The sequence below is a fragment of the Callospermophilus lateralis genome, chromosome 2, assembly GCF_048772815.1.
Source record: "Callospermophilus lateralis isolate mCalLat2 chromosome 2, mCalLat2.hap1, whole genome shotgun sequence".
NCBI lineage: Eukaryota > Metazoa > Chordata > Mammalia > Rodentia > Sciuridae > Callospermophilus > Callospermophilus lateralis.
This window is the reverse complement of record NC_135306.1, coordinates 74765363-74789859: the sequence shown is the minus strand read 5'-3', so window position 1 is coordinate 74789859 and position 24497 is coordinate 74765363. Positions and strand designations below refer to the sequence as shown.

General features: G+C 39.9%; 1 protein-coding gene and 1 long non-coding RNA gene across 3 annotated transcripts in view; both read right to left on the bottom strand.

The window, feature by feature from the left end:
- The window catches only part of Gcnt1 (glucosaminyl (N-acetyl) transferase 1), a 32129-nt gene extending 29114 nt beyond the window's left edge, over nucleotides 1–3015 (bottom strand). Inside the window, exon 1 of one of the 2 annotated variants that reach the window (XM_076843497.2) lies at nucleotides 2906–3015. The gene's annotated coding sequence lies outside the window, so the exon portion shown is untranslated. The remainder of the gene's footprint in view (nucleotides 1–2905) is intronic. The other variant, XM_076843499.2, reaches the window with a different exon arrangement.
- A 696-nt stretch (nucleotides 3016–3711) lies between these two features.
- Nucleotides 3712–19147, bottom strand: LOC143390983 (uncharacterized). Its single transcript, XR_013090263.1, has 3 exons — nucleotides 19061–19147; nucleotides 17478–17523; nucleotides 3712–3797 (listed from the first exon to the last, which is right to left on the bottom strand). It is a non-coding gene; the product is annotated as an uncharacterized LOC143390983 (long non-coding RNA).
- Between the last annotated feature and the right edge of the window lie 5350 nt (nucleotides 19148–24497).

Here is a 24497-nt window from a genome sequence, read left to right as displayed (position 1 = left end):
AGTGCCAAGAATGCAGACAGTCCCCCCAAGAACATACCACACTTGATCTATATGAACAGTCAGTAGGGAATTCCCTTTTTAACACAGGGAGTTAGGCATCTAACATCTTGTCCTGGAACCAAGAGTACATTGCTTACTATAATGAATATTAATATAGTGGTAAGTTGTCTTTAGTTGTCCCCATGAAAGATTACATTATTCAATGCAACCTAAATATGACACAGTTTTCACAGAAAACAGCATTTGATAATCAAACGAGATCATTCCCAACAGTACTAATTTCTATTTCTTACCACCTCATTTCATGAAAAATATACAATATTTATATCATAATTCAGAATTCTCTATTTACTTAAGAATATAATTATTATGTATAAACAGTAGTTTCTAAGGCAGAAATTGCCAAATGGATGATGCATGAACAAAATCAGGTTTGAGTCTTTGTATTAAAAAAGTTAACATTTAAAATCAGGTTCTATGGACTGGGGTCATAGCTCAGTGGTAGAGCACTTGTCTAACCATGTGTAAGGCATTGGGTTCCATTCTGAGCGCCACATATAAATAAATAAATAAAATAAAGGCCCATTAACAACAACAAAAAAAAAATTTTTAAATCAGGTTCTACTCTTTTTAAAAAAAAAACGATAAAGAATTTTTAGCTACTTTTGTGGGGAAAAAAATATAAAGAGAAGATCAAGCCACAGTGAACGAAAATTCCTACATGGTTACGGGTGGAAGTGGCCAAATACCCACATAGATTTAGCAGATCCTCTGCAGGTCACCTGGTCTCCCAACAAGCACTCTTGTGCATTACCTGTTCTGTTCCTGTAGATGAATGATTTTGTGAACCCCACTTTAGGGGAAAGTATTTCCTTACTGTCAAGCAACTAAATTACAAATGGAAGAGTAGCAACTTGTGACTAAAGTAGTGTTGCAATTAATGAAGGGTGAAATATAATTAATGAAAGATGGAATCCAGTAAAATTTGTAATGGAAGGTAAGAGAGTCAGGTTGAAAGAAATGCAGAAAGGGTGGCAAGCAACCTTCAAATCCTCACCATGAAATAAGGGGGCTGGGAAATCAACCTGTTTCATCTACCGAGAAAACTCTTTTAAAAAATAAATTCACAGGCTGGGGATGTAGCTCAAAGGTAAAGCATTTACCTAGCATGCATGAGTCCTGAATTCAGTCTCCAGTATTACAAACATTATTTAATCAATTAATTCACACCAGGCATGGTGGCACCTACCCTTAATCTCAGTGACTTGGGAAATTGAGGCAGAAGAACCACAAATTTGTGACCAGCCTCAGCAACTTGGTGAGACCCTGTCTCAAAATAAGAATTAAAAAGGACTGGAGATGTAACTCAGTGGTAAAGCACTCCTGGGTTCAATCCCCAATTTAAATAAAAAGTAAATTAACAGGTATGTAGCAATATAGCACAATGAATCCCATTATTTATGTACAAATATAATCTACCAACAAAAAAGAAAAGTAAATTCACAGTATAGTACATTGTGTTTAAAGATAAAGAAGCTAGCCATTTCTAAGAAATCAAGGTTTCCCAAAACTATTACTTTGAAAGCCTAAAAACCACCAGTAAGAAATTATACCCACACACAGCTTTCCTCCCTGCCATAAATGAAATCTGTTAAAATAACTTCCTGCAGGAGGACCTGTCAGCAATGGTCTAAGCTTCAAGCAGGTAATTTACACTGATCTTTGAAAACCATTAACTCCTCTTCCTCCGACAAAACAAACCTGAGTTTCAGAACAGCTCTGAAATGGGAGCAGCATGTCAAAGGAAGAGACCACTTTTCTCCCCTACTACTCACCAAATTGAAGCCACTAAAAGCTATGGCCGCCTTTACATCTCAAGGCACAATTACTTTCTTCAAACACCATATATCCTTCCACCTTGCCTCTTGCTCCATTATTTGTAAAAACACTACTCTGTTCTCTGTAGAAAAAAAAGTAATAAGGCAACCGGCGTCTAAGGCAAGGTTTACAGGCATCTATGGGAAGCCAAGTGACCACAGAACTTAGCTCCACCTGGGCCGCACGCAGTTCCCAGTTTGGTTCTGCAGGGGACCTCCCCCAAGGCTGCTTCGGGAAGAGGTGCCTCTTTTTCACACTGGACCCAGAGAAAGAGCTGCGAGGGGATGTGCGCCGGATATTCTTGCACTTCAAGAGGTAATAACCCCAAATTGCAAGAAACTGACTCAGCGATTGAGGACTAAAACAAAACAAAACCAAAAAAAAAGCAAAATTTGCTTAAGAAGAATCGCTTGTTTTTTATAAAGGATCCTGCAGCACGAGGTTCCTAGACTCCCACGAGAATAAAAGAGGAAGAGCAAGAAGGAAGAGGGCTTTGGAAACCGCTGACAGAATAGCATTTCTGTTTCTAATTGTTTAACACAGTGCAAGTCATTATTTCAGCATCGAGTTTATCAGTAAAACGGGGTCATAATGCCTCTTCGTTGGGCTGTGGTTAGGGTTAAACGGAGTTAAAGTTAAAGCTCCTGGTACCCAAGAGACGACAGCAACTGTTCGCTCCTTGTCTATCCATGCCCTCCCATTTCTAAGCTCCTACTCTCTTCGAGGACCAACGAGAAAGAGACTTCCACCTCCTGGAAGTGACTTCCAGGTGACACTGGGTACCGGCGTCCCAGTCCCGGGACGGAAAAGGAGGGTCGAGAGGACTCGACGATTCCATCCCCAGCTCCCAGCACACTCGGAACGTGGGTGGGTTCCGCTCTCTCCCGCCCCATCTCCGCTTTCTCTCCCTGGCGGAGCCCATCCTGCATGGAGCAGAAGGGCCCTGGCCAAGAGCCGGCTCGCACCCATCCCAGTCCTCGCTCGTTGCCCGGAGGCCAGGCTAAGGAGCTGCTGAGGAGTTGGTTACCTGGAGCGAGCGTTTCTGGTCCCGACGCTCAAAAAAAACGCCCTAACCTGAGCACAAGGCCGCTCCTGGAGCGCGGTACCCTTTGCGCTCGGGGCTAGCGCCTCCAGATCTTCCCGCCGGCGCCACGCCCCTGGGCCCACCCCTCAAGGCCCCGCCTACCCCGGGCGGACCCACCTCACACCCGCCTCGCCCACCTGCGCGGGCTCGAGCTGGGGGCGCGCTGCTCTAAACTGAGGTCAGGGCGCCCTCTGGGCACTACTGTGGTCCAAGATGAGAGCTAGCGTCCAAGCGCTCCCTTTCTTCCTAAAGCGCCCAGGATTCTTTGATTCTCAGCCTAAGGGCTAAGTGTCTTTAAAAAAAAAAAAAAAAAAAAAAAAAAATGTTATAGCTCCTTTCTCGGAGGCGGAAATGCGAGAAGTGCTGCTTGTGTGATTTTAAAAATGAATATATGTATGTTTTCAAAGCAAGAAAAGTTTAAATGTTAGTGTTCTTTATGTACAGTTAGTTTAGAGATGACCATGGAAGGTTTGTTGTTTTCCAGGTGAGCTTTGCTTACTAAATTTAGCGTTTAAAAACTCACTATAGGAGGCTGGAATACAGCTCAGTGACACAGCACAGGTGAGGCCCGAGGATCAATCCCTAGTACCAAAAAAACTAAGTAAAACTAAAACAAACACCCCCTCAAAACACCAAACTCCCAAAACAATAACAAAAATCTTCATACTTATGTTTATTTTTACATAAAAATTAAGAGTAAATCGAGAAACAATCCACAATCTCATGAAAAGTGAATAACGTTTCTCTTCCACCTTTGTTTCAATTACGAAAGTTGGCACAGTCTTATTGGTAACAAGAGGAATATTGCATCTGTCTTCCGTTGGATTCTTAGCTCCTAGAAAACAGAATGGGAATGTATTCATCTTCAAATCATTTTTCTGTTCAACACACCAGTATAGAAAAAACTGAAGGAACAACAGCACCTTGGTCTCCCACACATCCTGATGTAGCTGTTGGAGAAAGCTGAAACCTTGTGAGTTGGGTGAGTTCCTTTGTAACTTGTAAACTTGCCTGGTACTCATCATCCCAGCCAAAGGAGGTAGTTAGTTACTCAGGGGAGAACTATGTCTGTAGAGGGCAGGACTGGTCCAGTCTGGAGGAAAACACTGAGTCTGCAGCCCACGCTCTTGGGCTTTAGAGTTTAAGAGATTTAGATGCCCTTGGGAGTGTCTGCTAAGACTTCATGCAAAGATGAATGGAGAACAGCAAAGATGTGCAAGTTAAGTGACCATAAATTAGCCACAACACGTAAACCACACAGGTTTCATGTTAACTCTGTGTGTCATTTCTGATAAGTTCTGGCCCGTTCTATGTTTGGAATTCTATGAGGATTGCTTTGGACTCCTTTTCCCCATTCTCTGTCACCCCCCCACCACCACCACCACCTTCCGTCCCAAGCCAGAGTGCTACTGAATGAGGTACCAACTCCCAGGCAAACTATAGGGTGACAATGGTCTAGGTCTTAATGATATATTCCTGAAGTAAGGTAAATTTTGCCTTTTTCTCCCTATATCCCTAGGAGATACCTTCTTCAATGATGTTCTTAGAACATCTTGCCTTAATTTTATGTAGGAAATTCATTTTTTAATAATATATTATGTGTAGCTCAGTGGTAGGATGAGTGGAGAATAGCAAAGTTGTGTGCAGGAGGCCCTATGTTTGATTTCCAGCATGGGGTTAGGGAGTGGGGAGCATTATGTGCAAGATCTACAATTTGAGAAACACGGGCTCCTTTAAATCTGTAGTTTATGTTTTTCTCATGGACTCAAAAACATAAACCCTAAATATCTTTTGCAAATACACTAAATGTGTATTCACTCCAAACTAGAAAAAAAAAAATAGTATCTGCAACTTGCTTTCTCCATCTATCCCTAATCCCCATGACTATGTTTACTAAGAAGCAAAATTATATATTTTTAAAATCCTCAAGTAAAACCATGGAAAAAAGTATATATGCTGTGAAAACCCTCAATAATTTATTATGAATTTGGTAAATTTTAGTAACTGGATATTTCAAACTATGCCTGTCACTTCTTTTCTCTAGAATAAACCTTGTTTCCTCCATCTTCACGTGACTAATTTTTTTCCCTGAGTTCATAGTATATTTTGAGTTTGTTTTGAATCATCAATACATGGTATGCCTACAAGAACATCATAACATTTTTTTTTGGGGGGGGGAGAACCCAAGGCAAGTGCTCTACTATGGAACTAAACTACATCTCCAGCTCCTGAAAACACACTTCTTAAACTTCAAAAACGGTAGATAAAATCTGTGTATATTTTAATATAGACTGGAACTTTAAATATATGTTGTCAAAGCAATGCTAATTCCTCACCCTATTTATGCCAAATTGTACTTCATTTACATTATGAACACTGATGAATCTTACCACCCAATTTTAAGGTCTACTATTTTGATAGCAAAATGAATTTCAAGATCTAAACAATGGATTCATAAACTTTTAGAATATGTCTTAGCTGTCTGTTGGATAAAGACAACCATATACCATAAATATAATTCACTTGTTTTAATTACTTCAATAACATATACTCATAAATCTGTACAAACAATTCAGAAGGTATTTCTTGGATGGCTTAGGGGTGTATGAGTCAGGACCCAGAGAGAAAACGGAATTACTCAGACAGATACTGGAGGATTGGAAGGACAGCAAGGGAAACACTGTGGTAACAGAGGGACACAACTGCAGGAAGCATCTGCCACTCAGCTGAACAGAGAGGAAGCTCTGGGGTTTCCAGAACCTCAGTTAGACCTCAGAGGAGGCAGTGGTCTCTGGATGGAACTTTTATTTCTTAAGGTGAGCCTCAAGGCTGGGTCAGAGAGAGTGGATCCAACTCTGAAAACTGGTATCATCTGCCACATCTAGAAAGGGTAAGCAAATGGGAAGGAGCTTTTTGTCCACTCAGGCACCAGCTGTTGGCAAAACTTTACAGGAAATGTGATTTACCAAGTCCCAGCCCCAGCACACAGAACAGAGAATGGAGCGAGGTGCTTTGAGATATATCTTAATAACCAACACAAACAGTAAACTCACCATCACACACACCAACTGTGTGGAATTCCTGATAAGCACAACTCTTGGAGTCTAATGATTGATACGGTAGCAATATATTTTTAAAAATCATCATAGAACTGGAGTTATAAGTACATTCGAAAAAGGACAAATAGAAAGATAATTCTGAACTTTATCTCACCTTTGTGCTCCTGGAAAATGGTGAAGATTAAAGAAATCCCCTTTCCTTTTTTTTTTTTTTTTTTTCTGAGAAATCACTTCCTCCAGAGAACTACCTTTCCTGGCATTGTTAAGCAATAGTTATTACTATGAGCAGTGTAATGCGAACCAATGACATAGTGGGAACCCAGGCTTTCTTTGAAATTGGCTTTAGTGAACCATCAAGTAACTTGTAAAACAATAGCAAAGATACCAACCCTATGAAAAAAACATGTGGAAACAACGGGAATCAAGGGGTCATTCATTGTACAGTTAGGATTTATGGCCATAGGTTTCTCAGTGCATATCAGAAGGAAAATTTCTTTAGACGTGCGGGAGCACTAAGATGAAGTTTGTCGGGTCATTGACCCCAGCACCATATTAACATGAAATTGACTTGTAGATAGAGTCCCCCTGAATAGGGTGGTTTCATGACAGTTCCAGAGAGGACCAACTGGGGTGTGGAGGAGGATATAAACATGTGATTGGCAAAGATTGCAGAAGATTAGTTCTCCTGGAAAATATAAAATAATGATAAATTTGGGAGTAGCATAGTTTTCTTCGTTGTTCTCTGCTCAGAGATGACCCACTATCTTTCTCAATACTTTCAGCCTTCCTTTACTTTCACTCATAATAAAATTATCTTGCTTGGCTTTTTGTATCTGACTTTAAAGTTTTTTTTTTCCAACGGGAAAATAAGAACTGAGATTTGGAGCTACAGCTTCCCACTCTCCTGTGACATCTAACCTGTTGCCATGACTCAGATCAGCACCATCTACAGGACAGGTATTTAAACTTCACCTTGTTCATCTCCCAGCTTTGGTTAAAACCATGCCCAAGTAAGCCTCTGATATCTTGCCTGTTGCCTTGAATTTCTCTGTGAACTCTTTTCTCTGCTAAAAGCTCCTCCATATGTCAGGCCCATGTTCTGTCTGCCTTATGTCAATGTCATCTTTAAAAAAAAATTTTTTTTAGTTGTAGATGGACACAATATTTTTATTTATTTATTTTTATGTGGTGCTGAGGATCAAACCCAGTGCCTTGCACCTGCTAGGCAAGTGCTCTATCACTGAGCCACAACCCCAGCCCTGCCTTATGCCATCTTGATGCACTTGTTCAGCTTTTTGTGCAGACAGTAACCACACTGGCACCTTGTCTTCTCTGGCTGGCAAACTTTTACTCACTTTTTTTTGTTGTTGTTTTGGTTTGGTTTTTTGTGGCACCTTTTGGAGCAAAATCCCCATAGTGGCAGTGAGACTGCTATTGTGGCTATTGTCTTATGACATACACCTGACTGGCTTTAGGAGTGGGCATTATACCATCTCCGTTTAGAGGCTATATCCAGAATCTGGAGGGTACTTAAGTCCCCATCTTTGTCTACTACGATCCTTGTTCTTCTTTATTATTACTAATAATGGCATTTATCCTGTTGTTGTTTTTAGACTTGCTATGCTTCCAACATAAGGACACAAAAATCTCTGTTCCCCTTGACTTTTTAACATCAGGTCTATGCTACCTTTAAAATTCAATACACAAGGATTAAGGGTCACTTCCTCAAGTTATATCAATTGGTTGACATAAAGTTATTAAAAGATGTTTTTTTAATTAGATTATAAGCTTGAGTGACAAAAGGGTCAACAAATAAGCCATGAGTTGAGGAACTTGTTCAGGCATGCTACACCTATGTGGTTCTTGGGAACCACACAGGGACACCTCCCGATCCTGGGTTTAAAATGAAATGTATGGGAGGGTCACCTTCATAAATTCATCTCTCTTAGGCATCGGTATTGCTCAAGAATGCCTGGACATTGACAGACTCTGGCTTTATTTGCATTATAGATGGGAAATCAACCATCATTATTGGTATGACTATCACCCCATTGGGGTATATCCCGAGAAGCCAGGACTGCTTTGACCTAGAGACCCTTAAAAAGAGATTGATTTTCCGGCTGGGGTTGCGGCTCAGTGGTAGAGCGCTTGTCTTGCATGTGCAAGACCTTGGGTCCAATCCTCAGCACCACATAAAGATAAATAAATAAAATAAAGATATTGTGTCCAACTAAAAAAAGAGAGAGAGAAAAGAAAAAATGGCTCATCAATGGTAGTATAAAGTCTGATACTATTTCCAATTAGATTCATTTTGCAGAAAGGAAGGAATAAGGAAGGTCAGAGGTTCCCTGTGTATAGACTTTTTTTCACTAAGTGTGGTATTGATGGGGCACTTCTAGCAATGATGAGTTTAGAAATTGCTGGCCTAAGCCAGGCACAGTGTTACACACCTGTAACCCCAGTGACTTGGTGTGGAGAGTCATGCGCTCCCCCCGCCCCAACCCCCCATCATCAGCTGATCCCGCAGTGTTGGCAAAAGCCAAGCCTGGGAAACATTCCTTGCCAAAAGGAGGATGTTAACAGCCTGGGCACTCAGCTCTGATGCTAACAATTATCAGACATTCCAGGACAATGGGCTTCCTGGGTGCAGCAGGATGTTCCAAACAGTATGATAGTTGCAAAAAAAAAAAAAAAAATGTTTCTAGTTCTGTAAACTTTTATTGCACAAAGAAGCCTTTTGATAACTTACAAGTCTTGAATGATTTACAATGCCTCTATAGTTTAACTTCCTAATTATGAAACTCTATATAATAAGCTTGCAGAGCTAGTTATGGGTCAATGTTCCTCCATCAGAGTGCACTGTCCTACCTGACCCCAGCTATGCTTAAAAATATTTCTGTGTTTTCTTTTTCTCTGTGTTTTTCTCCATCTCTCATGCCCCTACTCAAAATCCTTTGTTGATCCTGCACATGTCACAGGGCAACTCCGGAAGCGGAGGTAGGAGGATTATAAGTTCAAAGCCAGCCTCAGCAATTCAGCAAGGACCTAGGCAACTTACTCAGATCCTGTCTCAAAATAAAAAGGGCTAGGGATGTGGCTCGGTACTTAAGCACTCCTAGGTTCAGTCCCCAGTACAAAAAAGCAAAACCAAACCAAACCAAACAAACAACAACAACAACAACAAAAGGCACTACATCCTCCTCCTTCTCAGAAATGTACTTCACACTAGATATACTGAATCCTAATTGTTCCACTCCTACACTATACCCAACATTATCTACTGCTCCCATTCCTCCCATTCTGGTTTGCCTTGCCATAAGCCTATCTTTACTGGGTCCATTACCAGATAATGCCCATTCAAGAGACAAATGGAGAATTTTGGCCATTTAGTATTCAGGTGCCTTTTTGAATACAGAGTCTAAAACAAATCAAACAGGATTTGGAAACTTGTTCTGATGACTCTGATAAATATACAGAGGAATTCCAACATTTAATCCAGGCTTTTGATCTAACCTGGAGAGATATAATGGGTAATTTTGAATCAAACTGTAACAGACACAGAGCAACACTGAATGACAGAAGGTTCTAGGGTTTTGGGGAATGATTTCCATATTACTAACTCCTTATATTCTGTGGGTCCTTCAGCTGCCCCAACTGAGGGCCCCAATAGATGATGATTCAACTGGCAGGTGACATAGGGATCATATGATCATTTTCGTATGGCAGAACTTAAAAACAGTAGGATGAAACCTATTAACTGTATGAAATTGGCAGCTATTCATCGGGGTTTGGAAGAAAACTCCATGGCTTTTCTAAAAAGATTGAAAGGAGCCTTAAGGAATATACCCCCTTAGATCCTACAGCTCTTGAAGGGCAACTTACTTTAAAAGATAAATTCATTATGCAATATGCTCAGATATTAGAAAAAATCACAAAAATTGGCAGTGTTCCCTGAGACTTCTCTTGATGACTTGCTGCAGGTAGTCTCCCAGGTCTTTTATAAATGAGATCAGGAGGACATCTTAAGGGACTGGTGAAAGGAGAAAAAAGGGAACAAGAGACAGGTTCAGTTATTGGCTGTGGCTTTTTGAGCCACCCCTACCCGTAGGACCCTTGAGCCCATGAAGATGTCTGTCAACTGAAGGCAGGCTCTCCAAATGAGGGTCCAAACATGAGCAGGTCTTCGGAATCAGCTGGTATCCCAATAGTCACCATCAGTGGGCTTGAAACAGAGCCATTCAATTCCTTTTGTACATAGGCACCACCGATAAGTGGTTTAACCTTGGTCTCTGATTGTCCTTCTGCGGGTTCCTATTTGGTAGTGGAATTTGACAGAATACCCAAGGTGAGACTTTTTACTTCTCTTCCATGTTATAGTTGGGAAGACATGCTATTTACCCATCCTTTTTTGGTAATGGCTAAATATCCAATTCCATTATTGGGTCATGATATCTTAACCAAGTTAAATATCCACCCAAGGCACTTAGTTCTTTTCTTTTAATGTGGTCAATAGGTAAACAGTCAGAAAAATTGATTGATACTCTCTTGTTAGGTGTCTCTCCCTTCAAGGAAATGACTATACAAAATTGTAATTTTTAATGCTAGAACAAGAGGAAGAAATGACTCTACCTGTGCAGATAACATCTGCATAATGTAACACATTATGGCCTGTAAAGAGACCTTGTTATACCCAGGTCAAAGAAAAAACTTCTCTTGGAGCACACTAACTTCTAAGCTTTCACAGCCATTAAACCACATTGGAGTCCATCTACTCCTCATTTCCCACAGTTAAAGCCAGATGTCAAATATATAAAGATGGTTACTGTCAAATTTGGGATAGATACATATGGCTTACATCAACCAAAGGATATGTAGATCAGAGAGCCCCAATATGTTGGGAACAATATTACCAAACTTTTGACAAGTGGCTTATTTCCTCACAGGAGTTAGAATGGAGCCCAGAATCTCAATATCAATATATTATGATTTTATAAGCTGATGATTGATTTGGTTCTTCAGACCCAGAATTAGATGGCCATTACCTAATGGTATACCATCGATATGTGGGCCCAATTTATGGTACTGGCTTTCTCCAGGCTGGTTGGGAAGATGTACTCTAGGGTACCCGTGGATAGGTGGTGGACACAAAAACAGCCTACAAACCTCCCCAATCTTAACCGTAAACGGGGGAAATCTGTATGGTCACTTTGCTTCATTGCTCATTCCACAAACTGGGTTAAAGGATGTAGCCTAGAAGTTCTGACCAACCAAAAAGAACTCAACAACAACCCAAGGAACTCTCAATGACACCTTAACACAGAGGTGGCACTCATGAGAAAAGCTGTTTTACAAAACTGAATGGCCTTGGATGTTCTCATTGAAGCTTAGGGTGGGACTTGTGCCATCATTCAGACTGAATGTTGCCTTTACATTCCTGATAACTCTGACAATGTAACTCAAGCTCTCAAAGATTTGCACTCCCAAACAGATGCTTTATCCTCATCAACCTTGTCACGGGGACAACTTTTTAATTCATGGTTCTGGCACTTCCTGGTGGAAGAAATTGCTGCTACCCACAATCATTATCATACTCACTAACGTTTTTCAGGTGTTGTTGTGTCCATTGTTGCGTTAATCTTATTCCAATATTTATGTTTTATTGTTTTTCTCATAGGGCTTCCATCCCTCGATGGCTTTACAATCTGTTTCTACTGAATCAAGATTTACTGTGGCCCCTTGGATAGACCTTGCTCATAATCAAAGCATTTTACTGACAGATAGCAAGAACTGGAGATATCTATCCCTAATCAGCAGGAAGTAGATGATAATTTGATTTCATTGCCTCTTGTTCCCTATATGATTTAGGGTCTCCAATCCTTGAGAGGGGAAATATTAGGTAGTAGTTAGTAATGAGGAGTGAAATGTGAGCCAGTAACTTAGGATCACAGCGTTTGTTTGAAATTTCAGGTAACTTGTAGAACAACAGCAAAAGTAATAACCCTAAGAACAATCACATGGAAATCAAGGAAACCCATTAAGAATAATGTCAAGAATGAAAAATCAATGGGGATAATTCCCGAATAGGTTAACTGGGGTCATTGTACATTTATGTCCATAGGTTTCTCAATGTATATCAGAAGGGAAATTTCTGTTGTGGTTCAAGTGCACTGAGACAAAGTTTTTCAGGTCCTTGACCCCACCACCTATATTAACATGGAATTGCCTTGTAGATGAAGCCCCCCTGAATAGGGTGGTCTCCATGACAGTTCCAGAGAGGATCAACTAGAGTAAAAAACTCCCCCTCCTGACATAAAGGAGATAAACATGTGATTGGTGAAGACTGAAGAAGGTAAGCCCCAATTCTCCTGGTGAATAGCAAACAGCAATAAATTTGGGAGTAGCATTGTTTCCTTTTTTGGTCTCTGCTCAGAGATGTCTCTCTCTCTCTCTCTCTCTCTCTCTCTCTCTCTCTCTCTCTCTCTCTCCCTCCCTCCCTCCCTCGTGTATTCTTTGCTTGAGGCTCCCTTTACTTTCTTTTAAATTTTTTTTTAGTTTTTAAATTTTTTTATTAACATTATATAGTTATACATAGTAGCTGGGCTCATCTAAACATCTTTACTTTCACTCATAATTAAATTCTATTGCTTGGCTTTTCATGTCAGACTGTAAATTTTCTTTCATGGGAAAACAAGGAGCAAGGTTTGGGGTTTCAGCTGCCCACTCTTCTGTGACAGTATGACTTAGATAAGACAGAGGATAACCACCTGTTTGCCCATGATAAGGCCTCACACAGACCCTTCAGTTTCCTAATCTCATAAGTGATTAGTGGATGTCTATATCCCACTGACTCTTCGGACTAAAATGTTTTACTTGACTAAATGTTAGTCAGGTTTCTCTCCTCCTCCCACATCTTTCACTTTTAATCTACCCCCAGCCTGAAGGATTAGAATGCCAAATAAACCCCTCCAGGGCCTCTCTAAGAAGCTGCTTCTCAGCTGACCAGAAAGGAAACCTCTCCTTATCAATTGTCCACTCCTGTCACCTGTTCATCCCACTCCACCATACTGGTTCTTTCTGATATTGTTTACTCCTCCTACTTAAAAGAAGAAAGGAGACTGGAAGGGAAGAGAAAGAGAAATAGAGAAAAAGAAAAGAGGAAAAGGAGGAAGAGAAGGAGAAAGAGGAGGAAGAAGAAGAGGAAGAAGGCCCTTTTCTGCCTGACATGAAAAGGCTGCCAGTTCCTACAATTGAAGCATTCTCCCTTTTAGAATACCCTCCCCTCGTGTGATACCCTCTCCTCCTTATTGCAGTAATCCTTTTGAATGAAGTCTCTCCTTAACCTAAGTCTGAATTTAGTTCTTATTGGCAATGTTTAAGTGCTACAATTTAGTTCAGATTGGACCCCACCTACAGACCTACTCCAACCCCACCAGGTAAAGGTGCCACGTTTAGCAATTTGAGTATCCTTTGATGGGTTCAATTCTTGAACTAGTGCTCTGGACATCTTCTCTATTAAAGCACAATAAGGAGTTTGATTTGGGTAGAGTCTTTCTTTGTCCCTCCTGTCTTTTTGTTTTTCTGTTTGTTTTGGTTTATTTCCCCCTCTGTTCCACAGAATTTGTGCAAGAGTATTAAGTGGAACTTTTTTTTTTTTCCACTTTTTAAAGTTTCTCCTCCACCCCTTTGAGTTAAATATTTGTTAACCCCATAGGTAACTCTATCAGGAACCCTCTTCTCCTCCTAATTCAGTTTAATATCTTCAAAAGCAATAGAAATTTTCTGGAGGTGATTTAGAACTTCAAAGACCTCTTGGGAACTTGGAATCTCCCCAAACTGGCTCATCTAAGAGCACTTTTCACCACCCCTCTTCTCTATTCTCCACCTTCTCTTCAGTTGCCTTGAATTCTCCATCCCTTCACCTCTACTTTCTGTCTACCCCTGTCACAACCTCAGTCCCCACTTATCTTCTCTTCAAGGTTAATAGAGCATTACCCCTTATCTAAGTCATTAAGTCATTGGCCTCTACCTTATCTGAGTCATCCTGTCACAGCTTGCTGCTTACCTGTCCTGAACTCTGATCACTTCCTTCTCGCTCTGTTGGTGACGGAAGGATTCCCTGCCCTAGATAGCACAGATGGCCAAACATCACACCCAATACCAGGCAGATAAGTACTGGGGCGTGTCCTACTGGAGCAGGAGAACTCCTGGGTGAGTATTTAAAGTGCTTCAAGGATCAAAGATATCAAGGAAATTTCAGACCCTTTAATAAACCATTGCCCCATCCTGGGCTCTTGAGAGGTTTGGGGACTCCAACAATAGCTACCTGAGGCTGAAAAAGGTAACTGGAAACAGACTGGCGATTTTGTCCATTCAGATAGGCTCTGTAGACACACAGATGGTTGCTTTATCTTTCCATAATCCCTTTCGAAGAATTTAGTCCCCAAACTCCATTAGATTACATATCAGAGAAAAGAAAATTTTAGCGTCTTCTCCAAATATTGGTGGAGACATTTAACCTTCATATTGAGAAAGTAACGATCTGCCAGAAACAAAATCCTGTTAAAAATGTAAAAGTGGGCAAAGAATGACAGCTTCTTCACTTATATAAAGTTAATTTCAATGAATTGAAAATATAAAATCAAAGCATAAACTCGATTTGTATGTCTCTGTTTATGTATATATGTTTATATATCTATATGTAGAGATATAAATTTTTTCTACTTCTAGATTTTTACCAAGTTAGATAATAAAAAATCCCTTAAAGATTCTCACTTGGCTTAAAGCTAAACCAAATATTTATATAAATTACATATGCCTATAATTCTCAGAAATTGAACTTCTAATATTTTCAGAAGTATTATATCAACTATCCCAAATGTTTTATCAATTAAAGCTGACATAATTCAAGTAAATATTTGGTAAATCAGCCTTATCTAATATTGTTGGTTTACTAATAATGGCTATATCCTCTGAGCTGCCTGTCTTAACTAAAATATGAGCAAATATGAGCTTACTAATTTTTTTGGGGGGGGGGTTAGTGGGGATTGAACCCAGTGGCAATCTACCACTGAGCTACATCCTCAGTTTCTTTTAATTAATTGATTAATTTTTTTATTTTCAGACAGAGTCTCACTAATTTGCTTAGGGATTCACTAAGTTTCTAAGACTGGCCTCAAACTTGCCATCCTCCTGCCTCAGCCTTCCAAGTTGCTGGGATTACAGGTTTGTGCCACTGTGACTCACAGGAACTACCATTTTTTATTCTGGTTATGTGTGATTCAGAGTCTTGTACTCCTGAAAATTACCAAGGGTTAATGAACTCTCCTCATCCCTTCTCTTCTTGCCTAATAATCCTTTTGAATAAAATGTCTCCTTACCTGAACCCAGATTTGCTTATTTTGACAAATGCTACAAATTAGCTTTGAATCATTGAGACAATTCAGTAAAATTATGTTGATTAAAACACAAAAAGATGTAATAGATTAAGTATTACTTTCAAAGCATGGAACTAGAGAAAGTAAATCCAATAAATGTATATTTTTGGGGAAAAATTAATAAACTGACTTTAGAACAGGGCTTATTGACAGAAAGATGGCTAAATTATGTTGTGATGAAGACATGCAGCTATAAAACATGGTGTGAGATATTTTATGTATGACTCTGTCTTTTCATAGAAAGTAAGATTGATAGACCATTACATGAAAGAAAAAATGAAAAGCAAGAGAAATCACTAGATGTCAGGGTGAAAGACACAAAGAGTGAATACACAGGCATTTTTTGGAATTGCTTAATTCTATTTAAGTGTTTGAATAAAGAATATATATATATATATATATATATATATATATATATATATATATATATATATATATTTAACTGTCTTTTGTGGTAGAGGAAGAAAAAACTTTCCTCTGCCATATTAGTTTCAATATTTGGGTCCTTTGAATACAACAGATGAACAGAAGAAGAAAAACTCCAAAGAGACAGTTAGACCCAAGATTTTATATCTGATTTTAACAAAAGGAAACTAAGTATGGAGTCAAGATTAGACCACTGAGAAGAGGTTGGGTTTTTGGAGTAGGTATCAGTTTTGGGAAGGGAACTAAAAAATGTATGTAAATAATGGTTAGTTAGTAATTCAAGTTTGCCATTAAGTTAAGAGATGTCTTATTCCTTGTTCTGGAAGGGGGCTCACTTTTATGAATGAAAATTTAAGCCAAAATGTAGGGGGCAATTTATGCTGTTTTTAGGCAGAATGAGGGAGAAAAATAGTTTTCCACCTGTTGTTTCTCAATTGCTTTCATCTCAAATTAATCCTATGCCATTTAGAGGTTACATGTTTCCTTTTCCTTCCCTTCCCTTCCCTTAGTTTTTATTTTATTTTATTTTATTTTAGTTCTGGGTGGACACAACATCTTTGTTTGTATGTGGTGCTGAGGATCGAACCCGGGCCACACGCATGCCAGGAGAGCATGCTACGGTTGAGCCACATCCCCAGCCCCCCTTCCCTTAGTTTTAAAAAGATATTGCCATTTTGAAAAAAAATAGTACTTTTATAAATAATTCATAGTAAATTTAGCATTTTTGTCCAAAAGAAAATTTATGATGATGAGCAGATGCCATCAGGATATTCACCAGCAATAACTGGTATCTGAATAAATAAATTGTAGCCTACTTACACAAATGAATAATATTTAGGGGGAAAATTAACTATCAGCATCAACAGGAATGAATTTCAAAGACCTTATGTTGAGATGAATATACCAAATAAAAAGAACACAAACTGCTTGATTCACAATTTATATATTTGAAATTCAGGAACAGGCAAATCTAATCTATGGTGAGAAGAAAGAACAGCAGCTATTGCTTTTTGCCAAGTGTGATCAAGAGGGAAGATTGATTTTCTATTGCAATAAAAATGTTCCTTATCTTGCCAGGCGAGGTGGCACATGCCTATAATCCCAGCGGCTCTGGAGGTTGAGGAAGGCAGACAGCAAGCTCAAAGCTAGCCTCAGTAACTTAGCAAGGCTCTGAGCAACTTAGCAAGACCCTGTCTCAAAATAAAAAAATACAAAGGGCTGTGGATGTGGCTCAGTGATTAAGTGCCCTTGTACCAAAAAAAAAAAAAAAAAAAAAAATAGTGTTCCTTAACTTGATCTTGTTAGTGATTCCATAGGTGTGTGCATTATCCACACTCATTGAACTAAACAGGTGCATTTTATGGTATGTAAACTATACCTCAATAATTAAAACTTCTTTGTAGTTTCAGAATTGAACCCAGAGCCTTGCACATGGTAGGTACACACTTTACTACTGAGCTACATACACAGCCTCACAATTGCTCTTTCAATAAAGACGAGAAAGACTAAACAACAGAAAGTGTATGTTGGGCAGGATCTGAATACATTGAGTTTGCAGGGATAGTTAAACTCTCCAAGAGCAAAGGATCATCTTACCTGTGAAAATATGCCTGAACTCCAGCAATTCCTACCTGGAAGCCACCTGGAAAAAGACAGCCGGTGCAGCCATGTCAGGTGTGTTCTTTTAAGGGCGAGAACATGTAGGGGAAATTATAGATTTTCACAGTGATGGGGCACTGACATAACAAAGGAAGGAGTTAAGGTAAGTGGGAGCTGGTAGAAGAAAAACAAATGAGCCTGGGGTGTACACACCAGAGTGTCCCACAAGTTAAGGGGAACTGAAGAGCTGGGTGGGCTCAGAGTTCCTTAAGCTGACACTAGAATTCCCATGCCGGGTGAACAAGAATGCTCCAGATATAAAAATTGTTTGATAAGCTACCTCGATGCTGGCTTGCAGAAGGTGCATGAAGTGTTCCAGAGGTGCCCTCTGGTGGTAGCATGCAAAACCAAATGTAAACACAAAATATTCAAGAAGTAAGAAAATCAGCTTTAATGTTTATATATATTAGATGTTTATATTGATGAGATTAGAAGTACTTAGCTACTAATTCTTTACCTTTCTATGTGTCAGTTAGACATTTTGGAAATTACTCCATATCAGTTTATATAAAGCTTTTTCTTTTTGTTCTGTTCAGTATCTGCACAAAAGAGAGGATACACCAAGATATTTAAATAGATCCCTAATAAGCATTCGGGTTGTTCCCACTGTTTTGCTATTACAGACAGTGCTGCAATAAATGTCTTCACACCTGTGTAAAACCTATGTGTAGATAAAATGCCAGAAGTGATATTGCTTGGTCAAGGTGTACATGCAATTAAATAGTTGATAGGGCTCCAAACAGTGATGCATCCCACCTACATGGGATGCGGAGGCAGGAAGATCACAAGTTCAAGGCCAGCCTCAGCAATTTAATGAAACCCTGTCTCAACATAAAAAATACAAAAAGGGTTGGGTTTGTGGCTCCGTGGTTAAGTGCCCCTGGGTTTAATCCCAGTATCAACAAACAAACAGACAAAAACAATTTTTACTAACCAGGTAAGGTAGCTCATACCTGTAGTCCCACCTACTCAGGAGGCTAAAGCAAGGTCACTTGAGAAATTCAAGACCAGCCTGGGCAACAGAATAAAACCCCATCTCAGAAAACAAAAAGCAAGTGGAACACACCTATAATTCCAGCTCCTCAGGAAGCTGAGGCAGGAGGATTGCGAATTCAAGGTTAGCCTGGGCAACTTAGTGAGACCCAATCTCAAAATAAAAAGGGCTAGGGATGTAGCTCCTTAGTAGAATACCCCCAGGTTCAATCCCTAGTATCAAAACGAACAAAACAGAAACAAAAAACAATCAACAAAACAAACAACAACAGAAAAAACAACCCCCTTTCTTGAATCCCTTCTACCTTAGCTACTGCCCTAATTCTCTTCCTATTTTTTACAGGAGACCTCTGTTTCTGGAAAGAACCATGCAGTAAGCATTTTGAGCATCATGTGCTATATGGTTTCTGTCATAAGTACTTAACTCTGTCTCTCTAGAGTGACAGCAGCCATAGACGATTCATAAGTGAAAGGGTGTGGCCATAATTTGCCTCAGTGTGCCAACCCCTGCTTTACAGAATACTGACCTTGAATTCACCTTTGCTGTGATCAATGAGAAAGGAGCAGGTGGACCACCAGGGCCTCCAGAACAGCATGGAGGGGCCAAGAGAGCATTAGCTTTCTTGTGAGTACAGCAAAGAATGTTTCTGAAAGACTCTGCCTTTGTCAAAAGAATTATCTCTATTTGCTGTCTCCAAATTCTGTTAAACCCTCTAATCAGGTGCTTAGTCTGGTGCCCCTAGGGAAACTGCTCCTGCCAAATTCAGCTGTGGTGTTACAAAATCCAGTGGGCATTTATCTTACTTGTCTTCTCAGCACCACTTAACACAAACACTCACTTTGACCTTGAACCCCTTCCCTCGCCTGACTGAGCTCTGAACAAGCAGCTGTTTTCCTATCACTCCTTGCAAACCTGCTGGTTCCCCCTCACTTCTCAGGCTTTTTAGCACTGCAGAGCCTCAAGAGTTAAGTCTCTGGTCTCTTTTTCTTCTCTACAGTCCTTCCTGTGACCTCATCCAGCCTCCTGCTGTTAAATACATTTGGATTTAATCTTGACAGCTCCCTCCTTTCTACCTATAGTCTGGACTCATCCTCTGAATTCCATACTCATATTTCCAAATACTTGGTTGGATCAGCATCTCAACCAATCATGTCCATTACTTGGTCTCTAACATTCTCCCTTCCTGTCACAATTCCATCCATTTTTCTAGTTGCTCAGCCCAAAATTTTTAATCAATCCTGTCTTCCTCCTCCTCTTCCTCTTCTTCTATTTTCAAAATAGATCCAGATTATGATCTCTTCCCATTTATTCGATTGCTACCACCTTGGTCCAAGCTGCTATTTTCCCACTCCTGGCACATTCCCCCACCCCCACCCCAGTCTCCTGCTTTCTCTCCTACCCCAAGAGAATTTACTGTCTACTCTGCAAAGACAGTGATCATTTGAAAATGTGGGTCAGAACACATCAGCCTCAGCTGGCTTCCCAACTCAGTGTCAACAAGAAGTATAGAAACAATGGTCTCTATAGATGTAGACCCCACAACCTTCTCAGACACCCCGCCCCCAACCTCTCAGCTCCTGACATATAGGCCCCCTTGCTCTTGCTGAAACTCGCAGGAATTCTCTCATCTCCAGGGTTTTTCCTTAGGTCCAGCCTGGGCTCAAACAAAACTTCACACTGACCCCCCTATTTAGAATGCAATCCTGTCCCATCGTATCCTTTCACACTATTTGTTTGCTTTGTACTGGGGATTGAACCCAGGGGCACTACTGAGCCAATCCCCAGCCCTTTTTATTTTGAGACAGGGTCTCAATAAGTTGCTTAGGACCTTGCCAAATTACTGAGGCTGGCCTTGAACTTTCAGTCCTCCTGACTCAGCTGCTCAAATTGCTGGAATTCCAAGTGTGAGCCACTGCACCTGGCTATCACCATTTGATTCTTTCACAGTGGCACCTGTACCATCTAAAGAATATGAAATAGTACTGAGTTCCTTTTTTTATTTTTTCAACTGCTTCCTTCAGGAAATAGGAAGTGTTTTTGTGAGAGTGGAGAGTTTTGTTTTTCCTATTATTTTTTGGCCATGTTGGATCAAACCCAGGGCCTCACACATGCTAAGCATGTGCTGTGACACTGAATTACACCCCCAGCCCTATTTTTATTTTTTAGTTGTTTTGTTCTTGGAATATCCCCAACATCTATGAATGTGCTCTGATTAAAGAGAAGCTCAATAATATTTGATGAATGAATTAGAGAGCAAATGAATGAATGAATGAGTATTCACTCATGAATGAATGAATATTCATGAATGAATGAATGAATGAATACTTTACATGGTCCTTTGTGGTTTAAGAACCATTTCACATCTTCTTTATTCCCTGTAATAATTAGACAAAACATTGTATTAGTTTCCCTTTGCTGCTGAAACAAATGACCAAAAGTGTTATGACTTTAAATAGCAAAAAAAAAAAACAACTATCTTACCATTCTGTAGGCCAAGTCTGAACTGATCTAACTGGTTTAAAATCTAGATATCAGCAGGATTGTGTTCCTTTTTTGCGGGGGGGTGGGGGGGTGGGGGGGTGGGGGGAGAATCAGTTTTTTGCCTTTTCCATCTTCTAGAGGCCAACCACATTCTTTGCCTTGTGGCTTCCTTCCTCTAGTTTCAAAACCAACAATGGCCAGATGTGGCAGCATGCCATCTGTAACCCCAGATTCAGGAAGCTGAGGCAGGAGGATCACAGGTTTGAGACGAGCCTCAGCAACTTAGAAAGACACTAAGCAACTTAGCAAGACCCTGCCTGAAAAATAACAACAACAAACAAACAAAAAAAAAAAAAAACAAGAATTAGGGATGTGACTCAGTAGCTAAGCACCTCTGGATTCAACCCTCTGGATTCAACCCCCAGTACTTAAACAAAACAGAACAAACAAGCAAAAAACCAACCACAATGGTCAGTCCAGTCCTCACATCTCATCATTCTGACCTCTGCCTTTATCTTCACATCTCCTCTAAGCCAAAGCTTGTGAAAAAAAGTATCTTCAAAGTCACCCTTTGTGGATTGCCATGGAACAAGTTTAAACTGTTTTCATATTGATTCTGACCACATATTCGTGTTTTCCACATCTCTGAGTCAGATTTTCTTTTTAAAACCAAAACCATATTATTAATTTAAAAAATATATATAAAGCATGATCACATAACTTCTGCAGTTTCAGGATTCTTAGATGTAAAGCCTGAACTCAGAAACTAACACCCGAGGCGGCTGTGGGTATGTTCAGTGGTAAAGTGTATGCTTAGCATGCTGTATAAGGCCTGGGTTCAATTTACAACACCAAAGGGGGCAGGGAGAAAGAAATAAATTAATTAAATTAAGAAAGTAAAAATACATGATTATTCTATTCAAGTTACGTACATTACTCATGAAGATTTTCCAAACTCTTTTTAATCCAGGAAACCTCAAATATAATAGTGCATATATTACTTCACAGGCCTTAATGGGAGCATAGAGTAGGACTTTGTATATTATCTATTCTAATAGCTCAAACTTTCTGCCCACTGAAATGAGGGAATTAAAAAAAAAAAAATCCCTATGCCTAGGTTCTGTACCAGGGGTTCTGATGTGGAATGTGGTCTTGGATGAGGCCTTTAAAAAAGCTTTCTAGATGATTCAATGTGTCGAAAAGTAAAAAACCAGGAATATTCCTCCCTGACAGCCCTAAACAGGTTTCTTGTGGATGTGCCACTTCCTGGACCAATCCCTTAATAATTCCCTATAACTGCAGCCTCCATTTGCTCCCTGGACCTTGCTCTCAGGAGCCACCAGGAGGGAGACAGATGAGTTGGCTGCCCCTCCCGAGCCACACCAAGTCAGATTAGAACTCCAATCTCAGAGGGACTCTGGAATCTGACTACAACTGGAAACCTGGTAGCACAATAAACCAGGTTTCCTTCCCTCTGGTGTAAATGAAGGAAACATATATCCTTGTCTCTGTCATTCAGCACAGTTCCAGTGGAGCCTGAGAAGTGGGGAAGCTTTTGTGCACAAGGCAAACAAAATCTTCAATCTCAATATAATTCCTTCCATTTCCTTGAAGGTAGTATGAATTAGTAGGTGGAGTAAGTCTTCTGAAACTGAAGTGCAGATCACGCTGAACTGTTCTTAGAAGAAAAGGTCAGAGAGGAGGTGTGGAGCCAGGAGCAGGCAGCCAAGCCAAAAAGAGAAATGTGGGAGATTTCTTGTTTTTTGTTTTTTTGTTTTTTTTAATCTTTCTTTCTTTCTTTGTTTGAAGTGAAATCATGGTCCCCAATCTATATAGCTTCTCTCTTCCAACTCTCTTGGTTCTCACACTGTGGCTCACATAAATCAGCAGGAGGGTAGATTAAAGCACAGATTGTTGACTCCACCTGGAGTTTCTGATTGACTAGGTGAAATGTTTCTACTAAGTTCTCAAGAGGTGCTGATGCTGCTGGTCTGGGGACCACCCTTTGAGAACCACTGACTCACAATGCTCTCAGAAATAATTTCATGGAATAGTGTTTATCAGAGGCTGTTCTTTGAAATGTTAACAGGTTTTATGAGAAAAGAAAATAGCACTGTGGTCAAATGAATTAGGAAAACACTCCATTAAAAGAAATTAAAGGAGGGTTCTTCTGAGAAATCAAAATAACTTACTATCTACATGTAACACTTCACTGTCCATATTTACCCAACATTTTAATCCCAGGGAAGAACTTTTTTTTTTTTTTTTTTTTTTTTGGTAAAGGAGATTGGACACAGTGGCACTTAACCACTGAGCCACATCCTCAAACCATTTATATATATATATATATATTATTTAGAGATGGGGTCTTGCTGAATTGATGAGGCTAGCTTTGAACTCTCAATCTTCCTGCCACAGCCTTCCCAGCTGCTGGGATTCCAGGCATGTGCCAGGAAATTCTTACCCAGAAAAATGAAATGGTAAATAATCTTATTATTGGTTCCAGGAACTTCCTGAAAACCTATTAGTCATAACATGAGGGACTCAATGTACCCTTATTAGAGTAAAAACCATTTTCCCATGAAAACAGATAGCATCAAAAGATTATTTACTTTCCAGGACTGCTTGGACATCCTCACCAATCCTAAATCATCAGGTCTCATACTTGCCCATTTCTAATCTAATTAAGGTCACCTAGCTCAGATTGTCTCCTGCATGGAAGAACGAGGGAGCTGGGCTCTTTATTGACCACCTTGAATCCCAGGCATGGTTGCACACGCCTGTAATCCCAGTGATTTGGGAGTCTGAAGCAGTTGGATCGCAAGTTTGAGGCCAGCCTCAGCAACTTAACAAGACCCTCAGCAACTTAATGAATCCTGTCTCAAGATTAAAACAAAACAAAACAAAATAACTGGGGATGAGTTCAAAGGTAAAAGTTCCCTTGGATTCAATTACCAGTACAAAAAAAATAGGCCCCTTGAGGCATGTGAATTCTCTGGCACTTCTTGGTGGGCCCAATTGCAAGCTGAACTTGAAACCAATGAATCGTGAACATGACCCTGACCATGGCTAAAGGAATTCCCTCTAGCTCAGCTTGTCCCTGGAACCACAGCTGTTCTAAATGATGATCATACTTTCATTTTTGTATTATTTTGCAATTTACAAAGTTCTTTCACAGGCATGAACTCAGTAGCAATTTGCAACAACTGAGAGAGATAGTGTTACTGAAGGATGAAAACCTAAGGATGTTAGTCACAGCCATTAGAAAATGCAAAGGGTACAACCCTGTATTATTTCAAATCCATCAGCTTCCTGTGCAGTAAATAAAAGATGATATTAAACTAGACTGTAGACACTTTTTAATCCAGTTGCCCATGTTTTCACTACACAATTTTAACTAGATTGCCCACATTTGGGGAAAGAATCAGATGTAATATTTTGGGTTGCATAATAGAAAATTTATTCAATCTTTGTGCCAGGTT